The sequence below is a fragment of the Oryctolagus cuniculus genome, chromosome 4 (genome assembly GCF_051225735.1).
Source record: "Oryctolagus cuniculus isolate XC-2025 breed Fujian yellow rabbit chromosome 4, ASM5122573v1, whole genome shotgun sequence".
Taxonomy (NCBI): Eukaryota; Metazoa; Chordata; class Mammalia; order Lagomorpha; family Leporidae; genus Oryctolagus; species Oryctolagus cuniculus.
In genome coordinates, this window is record NC_142870.1 from 101,943,616 (window position 1) to 101,963,227 (window position 19,612).

At 39.7% G+C, this 19,612-nt stretch overlaps 1 long non-coding RNA gene across 4 annotated transcripts in view; it reads right to left on the minus strand.

The window, feature by feature from the left end:
* LOC127482903 (uncharacterized) overlaps window positions 1–19,612 on the minus strand; it is a 365,264-nt gene that overhangs the window by 161,737 nt on the left and 183,915 nt on the right. For 3 of the 4 annotated variants that reach the window (XR_016232543.1, XR_011388372.2, XR_016232545.1), the window contains one exon: window positions 6,195–6,254. This is a non-coding gene — a long non-coding RNA (uncharacterized LOC127482903). Of the gene's footprint in view, window positions 1–2,250; window positions 4,760–6,194; window positions 6,255–19,612 lie in introns of those variants that run through there. The other variant, XR_016232544.1, reaches the window with a different exon arrangement.

The following is a 19,612-nucleotide window of genomic DNA, read 5'->3' on the forward strand; positions in this document are numbered from 1 at the left end:
TACAATTTTGAAAGACAAAATCGGGTAATTGTGCTCAATTTAATTAGGTCAATCTCTTGTATATGGTTAATTTCAAATTTTGGTGGCTATAAAATCTTAGCCATAAGAATAATACTGTGCCTAAATAATAGAAGTTTCATAATACTCCCAAAACTTAAAAGTTTGTTTCCAGTATATTTAAGGACATTATCTACTATTAATCTTGAAATCCAGGCAAATTACAAGTCTTATTCTCCATATTTTATAGGGAGAAGATCTGAGTTAGGGCAAAATGAAATGACTTATTTAAGGTCAGACTGACAGTGCATGTTGATATGGGGTTTTTTTTTCCATTAAACACCATTTCTTCAAGTGACAAAATGGAGATACAAATATGAGAGTATTTGTGTGGTTCTTTTCCCATAATTTAATGACGATTTATTCATGTGTCCACCTTCTTGCTTGCTTTTATGTTCCTCTGCCTTAGATAAAGAACTTAAGGATGTTATTGAGATAATAATCTTTCTTCTGTGGTCATATAATGAGATTATAGAAATATTAAGTGCTGTGGTTTTTCTAAAAAAAGTCATTTGCATTGCATTATTTACTTTAGCCATGATGCAAAATCCTCATGTTTCTATGTCTGTCAGTCTCAAAAATAGCTTGGTCTAACCTAAGGAAATAGGCCTCTAACATCTTTTATACCTTTTTTCATTCTAGTGTGCATTTATTAATCTGGTATAACCATCAGGCACCCCAGCAGAAGGAACAAAAATTACTGCGGGTATTTTAAGCAGGAGGAGGTTAAACATAAGAAATTCAGTGTTCACAAGATTGAATTCTGCACTTGCCCCTGAAACAATACAAATCTCTCCCACCAGAGGAACTATTTCTTGTGATGGTACCACTAGTACTACTGAGTAGGAGAGCACATCCCTGGGCTGTATTCCTGAGACCAGGAAGCTGGAACCAGGGCCCCGCTGCAGCTACTGCTGTTGTTTAACAAGCTCCCTCTGGGACCCAGAAATTAGAAACAGGCTAGTGGAATGCTCTTGCAGAGGAACATGCAGCCTTCAAAACCCCTTGCCAGTGGCACACACCCAGAGGGGACAGGAAGATGCCTTTTTTCTTATTTCTATCTTTCAGGTGTTGTTTGGCTATTTGGCAAAACCCAATTCCTAGCCAAAATTCTATTGACGTTAAAATCTGGGAAACTTTTAACTATGCAATTATGCTGCAACACAGAGAAGCAAAAACAATGAAAGATAAGATTGAATGACATGATATATAATATCTAGCAAACATGAATTTAAAATTTAAAATCTAGTTAGAGGGTTTGGAGTTATGGCACGGCATGTTAAGACACTGCCTGAGACGCCAGCATCCCATATGGGTGCCGGTCGAGTCCAGACTGCTTCGCTTCCCATACAGCTCCCCGCTAACATGCCTGGGAAAGCTTGGGCCCTGACACCCACGTGGGAGACCCATATGAAGCTCCTGGCTCCAGGCTCTGAACTGGCCTGGTCATGGCTCCTGCAGCTGTTTGGGGGGTGAAACAGCAGATGGAAGAGACTTTCTCTCGCTCGCTATCTCAACTTTTCTCTCTACCTGCAAATAAATAAATAAATTTTTTAAAAAATTAGCTGTAATTGCCTTAAATTACTTTTCATCCATTCTAAGATATCATTACTTGCATAATACAGAAATATTTTATATATAATAGGAAAGAAAATATTGTCCATATAATCATGAAGCTACTTACTAAGGCAACTTCAGCAGCAAAGGGCAGCACACTTCAGAGATGCTTACACGTGGAAAGATGTGTTGTTAGAATCAATGAACCACAACATGTATGTCATATTAAATTTTAACAGTTTGATCTTCTTATGGTGGCATGTGCGGGTATACAGAGGAATTTTCTATTTTAGATAAATATTGAAATATTCAAATAAATTAGCATTCTATTTAATTGGCATGATAAAATATAGAGAGAAAACAACAAAAAATAATAGAATGGTGAAAAACTGGAAGAGATATTTTTTAATTTCCCACTAAACAGATAATTTACCAAATGAAATGACTGACAACTATTTATACCTTTCTAGATTAAATATAGATTTTCCCCCTCTCCTTCTCCCCTCTCCCTCCCCTCTCTCCCTCTCCCTCCCCTCCTTCTGCCTCCCCCTCTCCTCCTTCTGCCTCCCCCTCTCACTCTCCTCCCCCTCCTCTCCTTCCCCCTCCCCCTCCCTCTCCTATATACAAGTACCTGGGTTCACTTCTTTGTTCTGCTCTGGACCCCAGCTTCATGCTAAAGCACATCCTGGGAGGCAGCAGGTGGCTCAAATGTTTGTTCCAACACTCACATACAGTAGGCATTTAGGGAGTGGCCCAACAGATGGGAGACCTCTATATGTCTATCTTTCTCATTGTCTCTATGCCCTTTCAGTTAGAAGAATGTCTGTCCTTGTTGAGTACCCCCTGATTATCAGACACTATTTCAGGGGCTGTTAGGAGAATTGGGAATCAGAGTCCCATAAAAATCAGAAAAGTAGTATTCCACAACCAGAGTTCTGAGAACAAACCAAGTCTTGACAAAGTTATTTCAATGAAATTTCCAGTATCCCACTTTTGTCAGAACTTGTCAAATGAGCCTGCTGACCTGAGATCAGAACTTAAAGAGCTACCCCCTGAGTTGCTGAGAGGTCTAGACATGTTCTATTATCACCAGCAAGCAGAAGTGCTTTTTCATAGCAATAATCTGTTCCTGGTACCAGCACCAAATGTCTAAAAAAGAAAAGTTGGCTTGCAATATTTATGGTTCATAATATATTTTGCTGTCAGCTCAAAGATTGCAGATGTCATTTGCCAACAACTTGCTTATTTGATTTATGGAATAATTAATTGTGAGTAAGATAAGCAGTGCACTGAAGACTGACAGCTATAATTAATAGATCCTTGCAGCAAAGAAATCTTTACAAAATTGTGAATGCAAGTTCATAGACCAAAGAACCAGTATCTCTCAAATTGCTTTATATCCCATTCTTCAGGTATGGGTCAAGGGCTGTACATCTAATAATAACTCTTTATAGTCATTTAGAGCCTTGTAATTTACAAAGTGATTTCTGACATGTGCTATTTTATCAAACTACCCAGACACCCCTACAATGAACACAGAGAAGGCATTGTTATTTGTGCTGAGGACTGAAGTAACACACCATGAGAGGTTAAATGATGTTCCTAAGGCCACACAGTAGGTATGAGAGCTGAAGGCAATCCAGGTACAGCAACTCCAAAGTCTATTGTGGGTAATGTTGCCTGTTGTTGGGTATTGCAAACGGCACTGCTTTGAAGTACCCAGATTAAACCCTGCCTCGTCTATGCATGACCTAAGCCAAAATAATAATCATAATGATAAAATCTCTCAATTCCCAGGAGCCTCTGTCTCTTCACATGTAAAGATACAATTTCCACTACAGTTTCTTATGGGGATAAAATGCAATAAAGCATGAGAAAGACTCTCTTCTCTGGTACCTGTAATACACGAGATAGCTAAATATTTAGTTTCTGGCCACTGCTTCCTGCCAGCCCAACCCACCATTTTTTTTTCCCACTGCCTGCAGCCACCTGACTTAGCTGGGTTCTCAGTTCATCAAAGTCTCCCCATAATTATGCCCATGTTGAGGGAAGATCAGACAATCTTAAAGTATATCCTTTTTGATTCTTCAATAAAATCATCTGGATACAGTCCAAACAGATCCACTCCAAAAGAGACTGTACTTCAAATAAAACCATGTTTGAATCAGGCTCATAGCCTTTTATGTAACAAGTGCAGCAATCTAGACCTAGTCATATACACAAGGTAGGGAATTTTAAATATCACCGGTACAGAAGCTGGTAGATACTTTCATGTCTGCCTCCAAGGAACTTAGAAGCAAAAGGGGGCCGGCGCCACAGCTCACTAGGCTAATCCTCTGCCTTGCAGCGGTGGCACACCAGGTTCTAGTCCCGGTCGGGGCACCAGATTCAAAAAAAAAAAAAGAAGAAGAAGAAGCAAAAGGGAAAGGTATATATAATAATATAAATGAATCCTTAGTTACTTGACTGTGGGAGCATAGTGTCTATGCATGTCAACCTTGACTCATTGCTACGGGTTACACTTTTAATTTCCTCACAAATGAGACATTTGTCCTAATTATAATACCATGTGCTCAAAATACCAACAGTACTTCTCTTATTAATTAATGGTAGACTCAACTAATAAATAGCAGCAGTTGCTCCATCATTTCTGACTGTGAATTGCAAAACCTTAATTAAAATATCTAGTTCTCACTGTATCCATCTCTTCTGGCTGGTCACTTCCTGCCTAAATCGTGTGTGTGTGTGTGTGTGTGTGTGTACATCCTGAAGAACGGGGAGAGATGGCAAACACTGAGGAGGGTTTATTGTAGAAATCCATCCAGCATGGAGTGCAGTTCCTGAGATCAGTCAAAGAGCCTCTGAGGGGTTGCTCTTTCTGAGCACATCTTCATGACCATCAATAATATTGCTTGGAGCACAGTACCCAAGTGTGTGATTTCCTTGCTAGTCTGTAGGTTGTAACTTTAGACTCAACAACAGATCACAACTTCAGATCAACTTCAGATCACATGCTAAATAGGCTAATCCATTTGTTCTCCAAGGCCCACAGTATCAGTTTTGCAGATCATTCCTCCATGAAGTTTGGTTTGTGCTGATCAATTCAACTGAGAGGAACAAGTGAAATGAACCAGTCAGGACTGCCCTGTAAGTGAGATCACAGATATTTGCTGTGAATGAGAAAATGAACAAAATCAGCTCATAGCCTGTTAAGTAACAAGTGCGGCAGTCTAACCTTAACTGACCATATACACAAGGTAGGGGATTTTAAATATCACCAGTACAGAAGGTGGTAGATACTTTTATGTCCTATATCAACATGATACATGTGGCCTGTATCAACATGTTGAATATATTCCTCCTGGAGGGTTCTGAGACTGATTTGTTTTGAGCCAAGTACAGAAAATAAGCCATTTAAAAGAGGGATAAGTGGGGATAAAAATGTGTGAGTTGCTTTTAAGCAATGTAGAGCAGAACTTATTTTAAAAAATACATAATCAATGCCTCTCTAGTTAATGGTCTTACTCCATGGAATGTTTGTAGAAAGAAATAGCAAATATTTCTTATGGAGCTTACTGCCGATCTGGAAAGACAGGAAGTATATTCCGACAGTGGGGTGATGGTACCAAGTTATGAGGGAAGAACTCTAAGAAACGGGAGATGCAGTCCGGTAGGATTCAGTATTGGTATCAGGGCCACTGGAGGGAAAATCGTGAGAGGTAACCATGGTTGGCCTGCTAAAGTATATTCAGAAGAATCTCAATAGATGATGTGATCTAAGAGAGAACATAGTTATGGGGTATTCAAGGGATAATGTGAAGGGATTTATAAAATGAGAACACCTATAGGGAGAACATTCACTTTCTCTTAGAGTCTGTTGGTAGCATTACACCTGTTCCACCCATGAGGAACTTTTAGCTTTTAAGTGAAGTCAGTGTTTAGCTAGCTTCCTTTGTTCTCATTTCAATGAAATCAACAAAAATATAACAAGGAGAATCATTGACTTACTCAGCATAACTTAACAAGGAAATCTTTAGCTCTTTCATTGTTTACTACAGAAGATATTAGAAATGAGATTTTCAGTTGTTAACATTACAGGTCAAATTCACCCAACTTTTACTAGGACAATCATTAAAAGAAACAAAACCAGGGCGGACGCTGTGCCGCAGCAGGTAAAAATGCCATCTGCAGTGCTGGCATTCCATATGGGTGCAGGTTTGAGACCTGGCTCTCTGCTATGGCCTGGGAAAGCAGTGGAAGATGGCCCAAGTCCTTGGGCCCCTGCACCAGAGTGAGAGATCCGGAGGAAGCTCCTGGCTCCTGGCTCTTTGGATCAGCTCAGCTCCAGCCGTTGAGGCCATTTGGAGAATGAACCCGCAGATTGAAGATTCTCTTTCTCTCTCTCTCTCTCTCCTCTCTCTCTCTCTCTCTCTCTGTCTGCCTCTACCTCTGCCTCTACATAACTCTGCCTTTCAAATAAATAAATAAATATTTTAAAAAAAGAAACAAAACCAGGAGTAGAAGTGTTTCTGATAGTTGTCACACGGAAGCTTCCAGATAAACCATATTACACAACTTACAGTATTTGGCTGAAATGTAGGTCGAAGAATTCCAGGGAATGTAGTCAATGGTTTGCAGCCCTGCAAAACAAAGAATAAAATATTCTGTCTAACATGAAACACTCATTTGCTATCTTGTGCTTAAAAATTGCTGCTTAGCTCCATCTCAAAAACATGCCATGGAAGACAGAGTGTGTTTCCAGCTTACTCTTCTTGGCCAGATGTCGCTAAACATTCAAACGGTCATAGTTTTGCTCTGCATCAGACAGAAGCTGTAGGGCAATTTTTAAAATGTTCCGATTGCTTTTTATCCAGATTCTACCAGGTAGAGCTGGAACACAATTTTGTCTTCTTAAATATATAATCATACTGTTTTATTTTCTTTGCACAAAGTTTTATAGCCCAGTAAAGGGATTATAACTGTTTATTATAGAGAAATGCTAACGACTTTTTTCTTCTTCACTAAAGACTATTTTCATCTAAAGAATATTGTATATTTTTGCCCAACTCAGAAGAACCCTAGTGGTTTAAGCCTTCTTATCCCTCATGCTGAGCATAAATCCCATCTGTACCTCTATGTCTATGTGCATGTGGATATGGGAATGGAAAGGTGATAGCTGGTGCAGAGGGACTATATACAAAGTTATAGCCCAAAATTACCGGGATAAAAGGTCCTATCTTAGGTATATAATTCCTATACCTCCCCTCCAGGCTTCCTTTTTAATATTTCAGATATAAGATAATACATCTCATTCCTCTCAGCCCTAATCTTTCACTACATTTTAATGAAACTTATCTCAAACACTTGTGACATATGAGAGTACTTCAAAAGTTGTTTGGGAAAAATGGAATTAAAAGGTAAGTTTATTTTGGAACAAAAAATTTGAAATCTATGCAAATAAGAGATTTTCAAACAGTTCGTGCAAATGCATATTATGAAAAAGCAGTGCATGGCTTTCAAAGATATTTTTGCAATATAATGACATTATTTTTAAATTCCATTTTCTAAGAACTTTGGAAGTACTCTCTTACCTACTATGTTTAATTTATAATGCTGGAGGTTAAGGCAAGTCAAGAAAGAGATTCCCCATCCCTTGAATGTCCTATAATCCAAGAAGATAGTGTAGGTGAATCACAGATGTTTATAAAACAACCCCAATGCAGGGCCCTGAAAGAAATGAAAAGACAGTTAATTAAAAAGGTTAGAGAAAGAGAGGAATCACACTGATTTTCAGGAATTTGGGAAGAACCTCATGATCAAAGTGATTTTGAACTGACCTTGGGTAAATGGTCTATTGATGGAAATGCAGATATTTATTAAGAAAGAAGTACCAAGGACAAAGCCATGGAGCCAGGGTTAAACTGTGATAGCTCTGTATTGAAAGTGTACAAATTAGACATATTTGGACGGAGCATCACATAGATGTTGATGGGAGAGGAATCTGGAAGGAAAAGTGAGGCGAGAGAGTAAAGTTCTCTATAAACACCAAGGACAAAAGGACACATTTGATTCAGAAATAGAGAACAAAATAAGTCTTTTAGTAAGAAAATAACTATCTTTTAAAAAATTTATTTGGCAGTTGTACATTTAAGTGGGAACAGGAAATACTATGGAAATTAGGGAGCTATCTCTTTAGAAAAGAAGTATTGGGTGGGAGCTGAGCAGAAATAGAAAGCCTAGGGAAGTAAGGGCAGATGCATGCTCATTCTTTCTTGGTAATTCGTGGCTGTTGTATCATGTTATTATGATTGGCAAAGACACCTTTTGGAGTTTGAAAACAGCATGATTCCTGTGAGTGATGACCCTTCATGAAATGTTCCAGACATAATGAATGGGTTGATGCTAATGAATTTCCCTTTAAGGGTCAGCTAAATCATTAGAACTGGAAGAAGTGATTATATACAAAATATTTCTAGTATTTGAGGGATCCAGAATGAGGTGAAAGGATATATGGAATGTTAGAAGATATAAAATGAAGGAAATGATCTGTTCTTTAATCAAGGGTTATAGGTTGGGGGGAACTGCAAATCAAAGTATCATTCATAGCTCAAATGTTGAAAAGGCGGGAGGGAAAACAAAATGGGAACTCTGCCGAGAAGTATGCAAGGTACTTTATTCAATAAACATTTAATGTACATACGTGTGTGTGCATATAAAAGGCATACTAGGGAAAAAGCTATGCATGAATTTTAAAATTGGTTTTGTAGCAAAATAAACACATATTGTTCAACCTATTATCCTTGAACTTTTTGAAATATCCTTTATACATTCTAATTTTAATTAAATAATGAGTTGTTTCATTTGAAAGGCAAATAGTTGTGGGGCACAGAAAGAGAGAGAGAGAGAGATCCCATCCATTGGTTCACTTTCCAAATACCCACAATAGTCCAGGCTGGGCCAGGCTGAAGCCAGGAGCCAGGTACTCAGTCTGAGTCTCCCACATGAGAGGCAGTGACACAATCACTTGAGCCATCACCTGCTGCTTCCCAAGGTACACATTAGTAGTGAGCTGGGCATCAAATGCAGGCACTCTGATACAGACACAGGCATTCCAAGCAGCATCTTAGCCACCAGGCCAAACAGCTCTTCACCCCTACCCTTGTATATATTTTAGAAGATTTTCCTGTGGAGACTTTTACTTACCCATCTTTTGGATGTGGTGGTCTTATTCTATTCTCTAGAGCAGGTCATTATCTGATGATGAATGTAGCAATCACTGCTGAGAAAGAGTTGGCAGGACTTGTGTGATGAGGCAGCAAGAACCATTCAGGAAGTCAGGAAGCCTTGAGTTTAGAAGACCAACTCAAACTGAGGAGACACCACAGTGACTACATCCTCTCTCTCCACCTAGTCCACAAAAACCCTGCCCAACTCCATGGATGCCCTTTAAAAAAAAGATTTATTTATTTGAAAGGCAGAGTTGCAGAGAGGCAAAGGCAAAGAGAGAGGTCTTCCATCCAGTGGTTCACTCCCAGTGAATGGCTGCAAAGGCCCGATCTTGGCCAATCAGAAGCCAGGAGCTAGGATTTTCTTCCCGGTTTCCCAAGTAGGTGCAGGGGTCCAAGTACTTGGGCCATCTTCCAATGCTTTTTCAGGCCCATTAGCAGGGAGCTGGATTGGAAATGGACCAGCCAGGGCTCAAACCGGTGCCCACATGGGATGCCCGCACTGCAGGCAGCAGCTTTATCCACTATGCCACAGAGCTGGCCCCTGCATGCGCTTTTCATATACACATTGAGTAATTTATTAACAAAGAAAAAATGGAATCATCTTGGGTGCAGTTTCCATGCATCCAGAATTCAAGCCAAAGACAGCCATTAGAAGAACCAAAGCTCTGACTCCTTTCATCATAATTACTCCTTTAATTCAATTTCTCTCTGCTTAACCTCAAATTCTGTCTATCTCACAGTTAATTCTAGAGACTGCTCACATTACCTTGGGGTGAAGCCTTTTTTATTTTCTTTTTTTTTTTCAACTTTTATTTAATAAATATAAATTTCCAAAGAACAACTTTTGGATTATAGCGGCTTTTACCCCCAAACCTCCCTCTCACCCACAACCATCCCATCTCCCACTCCCTCTCCCACCCCATTCTTCATCAAGATTCATATTCAATTATCTTTTTTTATATTATTTTTTAACTTTTATTTAATGAATATAAATTTCCAAAGTACAGCTTATGGATTATAATGGCTTCCCCCCCATAACTTCCCTCCCACCCACAACCCTCCTCTTTCCCGCTTTCTCTCCCCTTCCATTCACATCAAGATTCATTTTCAATTCTCTTTATATACAGAAGATCAGTTTAGCCTATATTAAGTAAAGATTTCAACAGTTTGCACCCACATAGAAACACAAAGTGAAAAATACTGTTTGAGTACTAGTTATAGCATTAAATCACAATGTACAGCACATTAAGGACAGAGATCCTACATGAGGAGTAAGTAAACAGTGCCTCCTGTTGTGGACTTAACAAATTGACACTCTAGTTTATGGCATCAGTAATCACCCTAGGCTCTTGTCATGAGTTGCCAAGGCTATGGAAGCCTTTTGAGTTCACCGACTCTGATCATATTTAGACAAGGTCGTAGTCAGAGTAGAAGTTCTCTCCTCCCTTCAGAGAAAGGTACCTCCTTCTTTGAAGACCTGTTCTTTCCACTGGGATCTCACTCACAGAGATCTTGCATTTAGGTCATTTTTTTTTGTCAGAGTGTCTTGGTTTTCCATGCCTGAAATACTCTCATGGGCTTTTCAGTCAGATCCGCGTGCCTTAAGGGCTGATTCTGAGGCCAGAGTGCTGTTAAGGACATCTGCCATTCTATGGGTCTGCTGTGTATCTCGCTTCCCATATTGGATCGTTCTCTCCCTTTTTGATTCTATCAGTTAGTATTTACAGACACTAGTCTTGTTTTTGTGTTCCCTTTGGCTCTTAGTCCTATCATTATGATCAATCGTGAGCAGAAATTGATCACTGGGACTAGTGAGATGGCATTGGTACATGCCACCTTGATGGGATTGAATTGGAATCCCCTAGTATGTTTCTAACTCTATCGTTTGGGGCAAGTCAGCTTGAGCATGTCCCAAATTGCACATCTCTTCCCTCTCTTATTCCCACTCTTATATTTAACAGCAATCACTTTTCAGTTAAGTTTCAGCACTTAAGAATAACTGTGTATTGATTACAGTATTCAACCAAAAGTATTAAGTAGAACAAACAAAAAAAAATACTAAGAGGGATAATGTATTAAGTTGTTCATCAACAGTCAGGGCAAGGGCTGATGAAGTCAACGTTTCTCATAGTGTTCATTTCACTTTAACAGGTTTCCTTTTTGGTGCCCGGTTAGTTGTCACTGATCAGGGAGAACATATGATATTTGTCCCTTTGGGACTGGCTTATTTCATTCAGCATAATGTCTTCCAAATTCATAACAGGGATCACTTTTCAGTTAAAATTTAAACACCTAAGAATAATTGTGTGTTAATTATAGAGTTCAACCAATAGTACCAGCACAAAAAAAATACAAAAATGGATAAAGTATTACACTGTACATCAACAGTCAGGACAAGAGCTGATCAAGTCACTGATTCTTATAGTGTCCATTTCACTTCAACAGGTTTCCCCTTTGGTGCTCAGTTAGTTGTTGCTGATCAGGGAGAACATATGATATTTGTCCCTTTGGGACTGGCTTAGTTCACTCAGCATGATGTTTTACAGATTCCTCCATTTTGTTGCAAATGATGGGGTTTCATTGTTTTTGACTGCTGTATAGTATTCTATAGAGTACACGTCCCATAATTTCTTTATCCAGTCTACCGTTGATGGGCATTTGGGTTGGTTCCAGGTCTTAGCTATTGTGAATTGAGCTGCAATAAACATTAATGTGCAGACAGCTTTTTTGTTTGCCAAATTCATTTCCTTTGGGTAAATTCCAAGGAGTGGGATGGCTGGGTTGTATGGTAGGGTTATATTCAGGTTTCTGAGGAATCTCCAGACTGACTTCCATAGTGGCTTAACCAGTTGGCATTCCCACCAACAGTGGGTTAGTGTCCCTTTTACCCCACATCCTCTCCAGCATCCATTGTTGGAAGATTTCTGTATGTGAGCCATTCTAACTGGGGTGAGGTAGAACCTCATTGTGGTTTTGATTTGCATTTCCCTGATTGCTAGTGATCTTGAACATTTTTTCATGTGTCTGTTGGCCATTTGGATTTCCTCTTTTGAAAAATGTCTATTAAGGTCCTTGGCCCATCTCATAAGTGGGTTGTTTGTTTTGATGTGGTGGAGTTTCTTGATTTCTTTGTAGACTCTGATTCTCAACCGTTTATCTGTTGCATAGTTTGCAAATATTTTTTCCCATTCTGTCGGTTGCCTCTTCACCTTCCTGACTGTTTCTTTTGAAATACAGAAACTTCTCAATTTGATGCAATCCCAAATGTAAGTTTTGGCTTTGACTGCCTGTGCTTCTGGGGTATTTTCCAAGAAGTCTTTGCCAGTACCTATATCTTGCAGAGTTTCTCCAATGCTCTCTAATAATTTGATGGTGTTGGGTTGTAGATTTAAGTCTTTAATCCACGTTGAGTGAATTTTTGTGTAAGGTGAATGGTAGGGGTCTTGCTTCATGATTCTGCATGTGGAAATCCAATTTTCCCAGCACCATTTATTGAATAGACTGTCCTTACTCCAGAGATTGGTTTTGGATCCTTGATCAAATATAAGTTGGCTGTAGATGTTTGGGTTGATTTCTGGTGTTTCAATTCTGTTCCATTGGTCTATCCATCTGTTTCTGTACCAGTACCATGCTGTTTTGATAACAACTGCCCTGTGGTATGTCATGAAATCTGGTATTGTGATGCCTCCGGCTTTGTTTTTGTTGTACAAGATTGCTTTAGCTATTCGAGGTCTCCTGTGTCTCCATATGAATTTCAGCATCATTTTTTCCAGATCTGACAAGAAGGTTCAGTATCTTGATTGGTATTGCATTGAATCTGTAAATTGCTTTTGGGAGAATGGATATTTTGATGATATTGATTCTTCCAATCCATGAGCATGGAAGATTTTTCTATTTTTTGGTATCCTCTTCTATTTCTTTCTTTAAGGTTTTGTAATTTTCATCGTAGAGATCCTTAACGTCCTTGGTTAAGTTTATTCCAAGGTATTTGGTTGTTTTTGTAGCTATTGTGAATGGGATTGATCTTAGAAGTTCTTCCTCAGCTGTGGCATTTCCTGTGTATACAAAGGCTGTTGATTTTTGTGCATTGATTTTATATCCTACTACTTTGCCAAACTCTTCTATGAGTTCCAGTAGTCTCTTAGTAGAGTTCTTTGGGTCCCCTAAATAAAGGATCATATCATCTGCAAAGAGGGATAGTTTGAGTTCTTCCTTCCCAATTTGTATCCCTTTAATTTCTTCTTCTTGCCTAATAGCTCTGGCTAAAACTTCGAGAACTATATTGAATTGCAGTGGTGAGAGTGGGCATCCCTATCTGGTACCAGATCTCAGTGGTATTGCTTCCATCTTTCCCCATTCAATAGGATGTTGGCTGTGGGTTTTTCATAAATTGCTTTGATTATATTGAGGAATGTTCCTTCCAAACCCAGTTTGCTTAGAGTTTTCATCGTGAAAGGGTGTTGTATTTTATCAAATGCTTTCTCGGTGTCTATTGAGATAATCATATGGTTTTTCTTCTGCAGTCTGTTAATGTGGTGTATCACATTGATTGTTTTGTGCACATTGAACAATCCCTGCATACCAGGGATAAATCCCACTTGGTCTGGGTGGATGATCTTTCTGATGTGTTGTTGCATTCTATTGAAGAAAATTTTATTGAGGATTTTTGCATCTATATTCATCAGGGATATTGGTCTGTAATTCTCTTTCCATGCTGCATCTTTTTCCGGCTTAGGAATTAAGGTGATGCTGGCTTCGTAGAAAGAATCTGGGAGGATTCCCTCTTTTTTGATTGTTCTGATTAGTTTGAGAAGAATTGGAGTTAGTTCTTCTTTAAATGTCTGGTAGAATTCAGCAGTGAATCCATCTGGTCCTGGGCTTTTCTTTGTTGGGAGGGCCTTTATTACTGTTTCAATTTCTGTCTCAGTTATGGGTCTGTTTAGGTTTTCGATGTCTTCCTGGTTCAATTTACGTAGGTTGCATGTGTCCAGGAATCTATCCATTCTGATAGGTTTCCCTGTTTGCTGGCATACAAGTCCTTGTAGTAATTTCTGATGATTCTTTCTATTTCTGTGGTGTCCATTGTTACGTTTCCTTTTTCATCTCTGATTTTATTGATATGGGTCTTTTCTTTTTTTAGTTAGTTGGGCCAATGGGGTGTCAATTTTGTTTATTTATTTTTTTTTTTTTCAAAAAACCAGCTCCTCATTTGGCTGATTTTTTATAATGATTTTTGGATTCAATCCTGTTGATTTCTTCTCTGATTTTAATTATTTCTCTTCTCCTACTAGATTTGGGTCTGGTTTGCTACAGATTTTCTAGATCCTTGAGATGCATTGAAAGCTCATCTATTTGGTGCCTTTCCAATTTCTTGATGTAGGCACCTATTGATATAAACTTTCCTCTTAACACTGCTTTTGCTGCGTCCCATTAGTTTTGATATGTTGTGCTGTTATCCTCATTTACTTTCAGAAAATTTTTGATTTCTCTTTTAATTTCTTCTATGACCCATTGTTCATTCAGGAGCATGTTGTTCAATCTCCATGTGTTTGCATATGCTCTAGGGATTCCTGAGTTGCTAATTTCCAACTTCATTCCTTTATGGTCTGAGAAGCTTCATGGTATGATTCTAATTCTTTTGAATTTGCTGAGACTTGCTTTATGGCCTAGTATGTGGTCAATCCTAGAGAAGGTTCCATGTACTGCTGAGAAGAATGTAAATTCTTTATGTGTAGGATGAAAAGTTCTGTAGATATCTGTTAGATCCATTTGGGCTATAGTGTCGTTTAATCTACTGTCTCCTTGTTGATCTTCTGTCCTGTTGATCTGTCTATTTCTGAGAGTGGAGTATTGAAGTCCCCCAGTACTATTGTATTAGGGTCTAAGTCTCCCGTTAAGTCCCTTAACAAATCTTTTAAATAAACTGGTGCCCTGTAATTAGGTGCATATATGTTGATAATCGTTATATCTTCTTGTTGAATTGATCCCTTAATCATTATATAGTGCCCCTCTTTGTCTCCCCTAACAGTTTTTGTGGTAAAGTTTATGTTGTCCAATATTGAGATGGCTACACCTGCTTTTTTCATTTCTGTTGGCATGGTATATCTTTTTCCAGCCTTTCACTTTCAGTCTGTATGGATCTTTGTTGGAAAGATGTGTTTCTTGTAAGCAGCAAATAGATGGGTTTTGTTCCTTAAGTCAATCAGCCAATCGGTGTCTTTTAACTGGACAGTTCAGGCCATTAACGTTCAATGTGACTATTAATAAGTAATAACTTCACCCTGCCATTTGCCAAAGATATTTTCTAATATGTGCTTTGAACTTCCTGTGATCTTTTGCTGTGAGGTTTCCTTCCTTTACCTTCTTTCATATTGATGACCATGTTTCTGTGTTTCTGTGTGTAACACATCTTTAAGCATCTTTTGCAGGGCTGGATGAGTGGCGACACATTCTTTCAATTTCTGTTTGCCGTGAAAGGTCTTTATTTCACCTGCATTCACAAATGAGAGCTTTGCAGGCTGGCGCCACAGCTCAATAGGCTAATCCTCCACCTAGCGGCGCTGGCACACCTGGTTCTAGACCCGGTCGGGGCGCCAGATTCTGTCCCAGTTGCTGCTCTTCCAGGCCTGCTCTCTGCTGTGGCCCAGGAAGGCAGTGGAGGATGGCCCAAGTGCTTGGGCCCTGCACCCCATGGGAGACCAGGAGAAGCACCTGGCTCCTGCCTTCAGATCAGTGCGGTGCGCCGGCCACGGCAGCCATTGGAGGGTGAACCAACGGCAAAAGGAAGACCTTTCTCTCTGTCTCTCTCTCTCTCACTATCCACTCTGCCTGTCCAAAAAAAAAAAAAAAAATGAGAGCTTTGCAGGATATAATATCCTGGACTGGCAGTTTTTCTCTCTTAGTACCTGGGCTGTATCTCACCATTCCCTCCTAGCTTGTAGAGTTTCGGATGAGAAGTCAGCTGTGAGTCTGATTGGAGATCCTCTGAGAGTAATCTGACGTTTCTCTCTTGCACATTTTAGGATCTTTTCTTTATGTTTCACTGTGGAGAGTTTAATTACAACATGTCGTGGTGAGGATCTCATTTGGTCATGTTTACTAGGGGTTCTATGAGCTTCCTGTACTAGGATGTCTCTGTCCTTCTCCAAACCTGGGAAATTTTCTGCTATTATCTCACTAAAAAGGCATTCTAATCCTTTCTCCCTCTCCATGCCTTCAGGAACTCCTAAAACCCGAATGTTGGTTTTTTTAATAGTATCCTGAAGATTCCCCACAATATTTTTATGTTTCTAATTTCCTCTTCTTTTCTTTGGTTTGACTGTACACTTTCCTGTTCTCTGTCTTTTAAGTCCAATAGTCTCTCTTCTGCTTCACCCATTCTGCTTTTAAGGCTCTCTAATGTGTCTGTCATTTGATCTATTGAATTCTTCATTTCATTATGATTTCTCATCACTATCACAGTTTCATGTTCTACTAGTTGTTTCATTTCATTTTGATTCCTCCTTAATATTTCATTTTCATGAGAGATATTTTCTATCTTGTCCATTAATGATTTCTTTAGTTCAAGAATTTGTTTTTGAGAACTTCTTAATGTTCTTATCAATTTTTTGAGATCCGCTTCTTGCATTTCTTCTATCTCATCATCTTCATAATCTTGAATTGGGGTGCCTATTTCATTTGGGGGCATCATAGTGTCTTCCTTGTTCTTGTTACCTCGGTTTCTGCATTTGTTGTTTGGCATATTGGAGATATTCTTTGGTTTATTCAGTGTGGTGTTTTTTTTCATTATACTGTGACTCTAGATTAAGTGGACTGTCTGCTTTTGATGGATCCTTAGAGGCTGTGATGGGTGTGGCCAGAGAGTTCTGTTTGGTTCTTCAGGGTTAAGGGTGTGCCAAAGGTGACTCACCTAGATTGTTGTCTCTCTCTCTCTTTTTTTTTTTTTTTTTTTTTGACTCAGTTGGGAAGTAACTTCACACAGCTGAATGGAATTGAGAGTAGTTGATGTATGAAATCTGGCCCCTGTGGGTATTCGTCTGCTTACTCCTGGGACCACACAAAGAGTGTATGCAGCCCTCAGTGTGGTCTCAAAATTCTCCACAGTCTCTCACCAGGTTGCCCAGGTTACCGAGTTTGTGTACTCTGTGAGTTCTCTCGCCCCCTCCCCCAGATTTTCACAGTCTCAGTTTGTTAGCTCCACACTTTCACTAGGTCTTAACCTTCTGTTATTTCTCCCCACCAGAGTCAGGTTTTTCTGCTTGGCCGATGGCGGGTGCCACTTTATGTATGTCCAAAATGGCACCTGCTCTTTATCTTGCTCTGCTTTGCAAAGTGAATGGAGAGAGAGGCTTGTGTCCATGCTGGTTCCCCTTATTTATTCATTTTTTTCTCTTCTCCAGTCAGCCTGGTGAACTTTCCCCAGTGGGGCTTCAGGCCTCATTCCCTGTAGGCTTTTTCTGTCTTTCCCAGCCAATGTCTCGGGTTACCGGGGTTTTTGTCTCACCTCCCCTTCCAGCACTGGTGCACAGACTCTGCAGCTCGGCTTCTGCAGCGGCTCGGCTCCCACAGCTCAGCTTCCACGCAGTGGGCGACCTTGCTCTCCCCATAGGTCCTCCGTGTCACATCCACTAGATCTGGAAGAGTTTCCTCTGCAATTTTTTCCTGAGCCTTTTCCTGAGGCTACAGTAACTCCACTTTTATTAAACTATCTTTTCCCGGACTATCGGCGCATGCCCTCACTATTCCGCCATCTTGGCTGCCTCAATTATCTTTATATACAGAAGATCAACTTGGTATATACTAAGTAATGATTGCAACATTTTGCACACACAGAAACACAAACTATAAAGTACCATTTGAGTACTAGCTTTACCATTAATTCACATAGTACATCACATTAAGGACAGAGATCCTACATGGAGAGTAGGTGCACAGTGACTCTCATCATTGATTTAACAATTTTTTTTTTGACAGGCAGAGTGGACAGTGAGAGAGAGACAGAGAGACAGAGAGACAGAGAGAAAAGTCTTCCTTTGCCATTGATTCACCTTCCAGTGGCCGCCGTGGCCAGTGCACTGCAGCCAGCGCACTGCGCTGATCCAAAGGCAGGAGCCAGGTGCTTCTCCTGGTCTCCCATGGGGTGCAGGGCCCAAGGACTTGGGCCATCCTCCACTGCACTCCCAGGCCACAGCAGAGAGCTGGACAGGAAGAGGGGCAACCGGGACAGAATCCGGCGCCCCAACCGGGACTAGAACCCGGTGTGCCAGTGTCACAGGCAGAGGATTAGCCTAGTGAGCCACGGCACCAGCCTGATTTAACAATTGACACTCTTATTTATGATGTCAGTAATCACCCGAGGTTCTTTTCATGAGCTGCCAAGGCTATGGAAGTCTCTTGAGTTCACAAACTCCGATCTTATTTAGACAAGGCCATAGTCAAAGTGGAAGTTCTCTCCTTCCTTCAGAGAAAGGTACCTCCTTCTTTGATGGCCCATACTGTGAAAGAAACAGTCAGGAAGTGAAGAGGCAACCAACAGAATGAGAAAAAATATTTGCAAATTATGCAACTGATAAAGGATTAATAACCATAATCTACAAAGAGATCAAGAAACTCCACCACATCAAAACAAACAACCCACTTAAGAGATGGGCCAAGGACCTTAATAGACATTTTTCAAAAGAGGAAATCCAAATGGCCAACAGACACATGAAAAAATGTTCAGGATCACTAGCAATCAGTGAAATGCAAATCAAAACCACAATGAGGTTGAACCACACCCTGGTTAGAATGGCTCACATACAGAAATCAACTAACAACAGATGCTGGAGAGGATGTGGGGAAAAAGGGACACTAACCCACTGTTGGTGGGAATGCCAACTGGTGAAGCCACTATGGAAGTCAGTCTGGAGATTCCTCAGAAACCTGAATATAACCCTACCATACAACCCAGCCATCCCACTCCTTGGAATTTACCCAAAGGAGTTTAAATTGGCAAACAAACAAGCGGTCTGCACCCTAATGTTTATTGCAGCACAATTCACAATAGCCAAGACATGGAATCAACCTAAATGCCCATCAACAGTAGACTGGATAAAGAAATTATGGGACATGTACTCTATAGCATACTATACAGCAGTAAAAGAAAAATGAAATCCGATCTTTTGCAACAAAATGGAGGAATCTGGAAAACATCATGCTGAGTGAACTAAGCCAGTCCCAAAGGAACAAATATCATATGTTCTCCCTTATCCTTGATAACTAATGAGCACCTAAAAGGAAAACTGTTGAAGTAAGACTGACACTATGAGAAACAATGACTTGATCAGCCCTTGTCCTGACTGTCGAGGAACAGCTTACTATTTTATTGATTTTAGTATTTTTTGTTCTGTTTAATACTATTGATTGAACTCTTTAATTAACACACAATTATTCTTAAGTGTTCAAATTTAACTGAAAAGTGATCCCTGTTAAATATAAGAGTGGAAATAAGATAGGGAGGAGATATGCATTTCAGCACATGCTCAATCAGGCTTATCCCTAATGGTAGAGCTAGAAACATGCCAGGGGATTCCATTTCAATCCCATCAAGGTGGCATGTACCAATGACATCTTACTAGCCAAAGTGATCAATTTGTTAATAATTGATCATAATGATTTTCATATTTTTCTCAGCTGTAAATGTAACTTTTCAACATGAACTTAGTGTGTATATTCTTTTAAGTTCTCTGTGCTCCTTGGTAAGAAGTGCAGCATAAGAATTTTTCATCCCA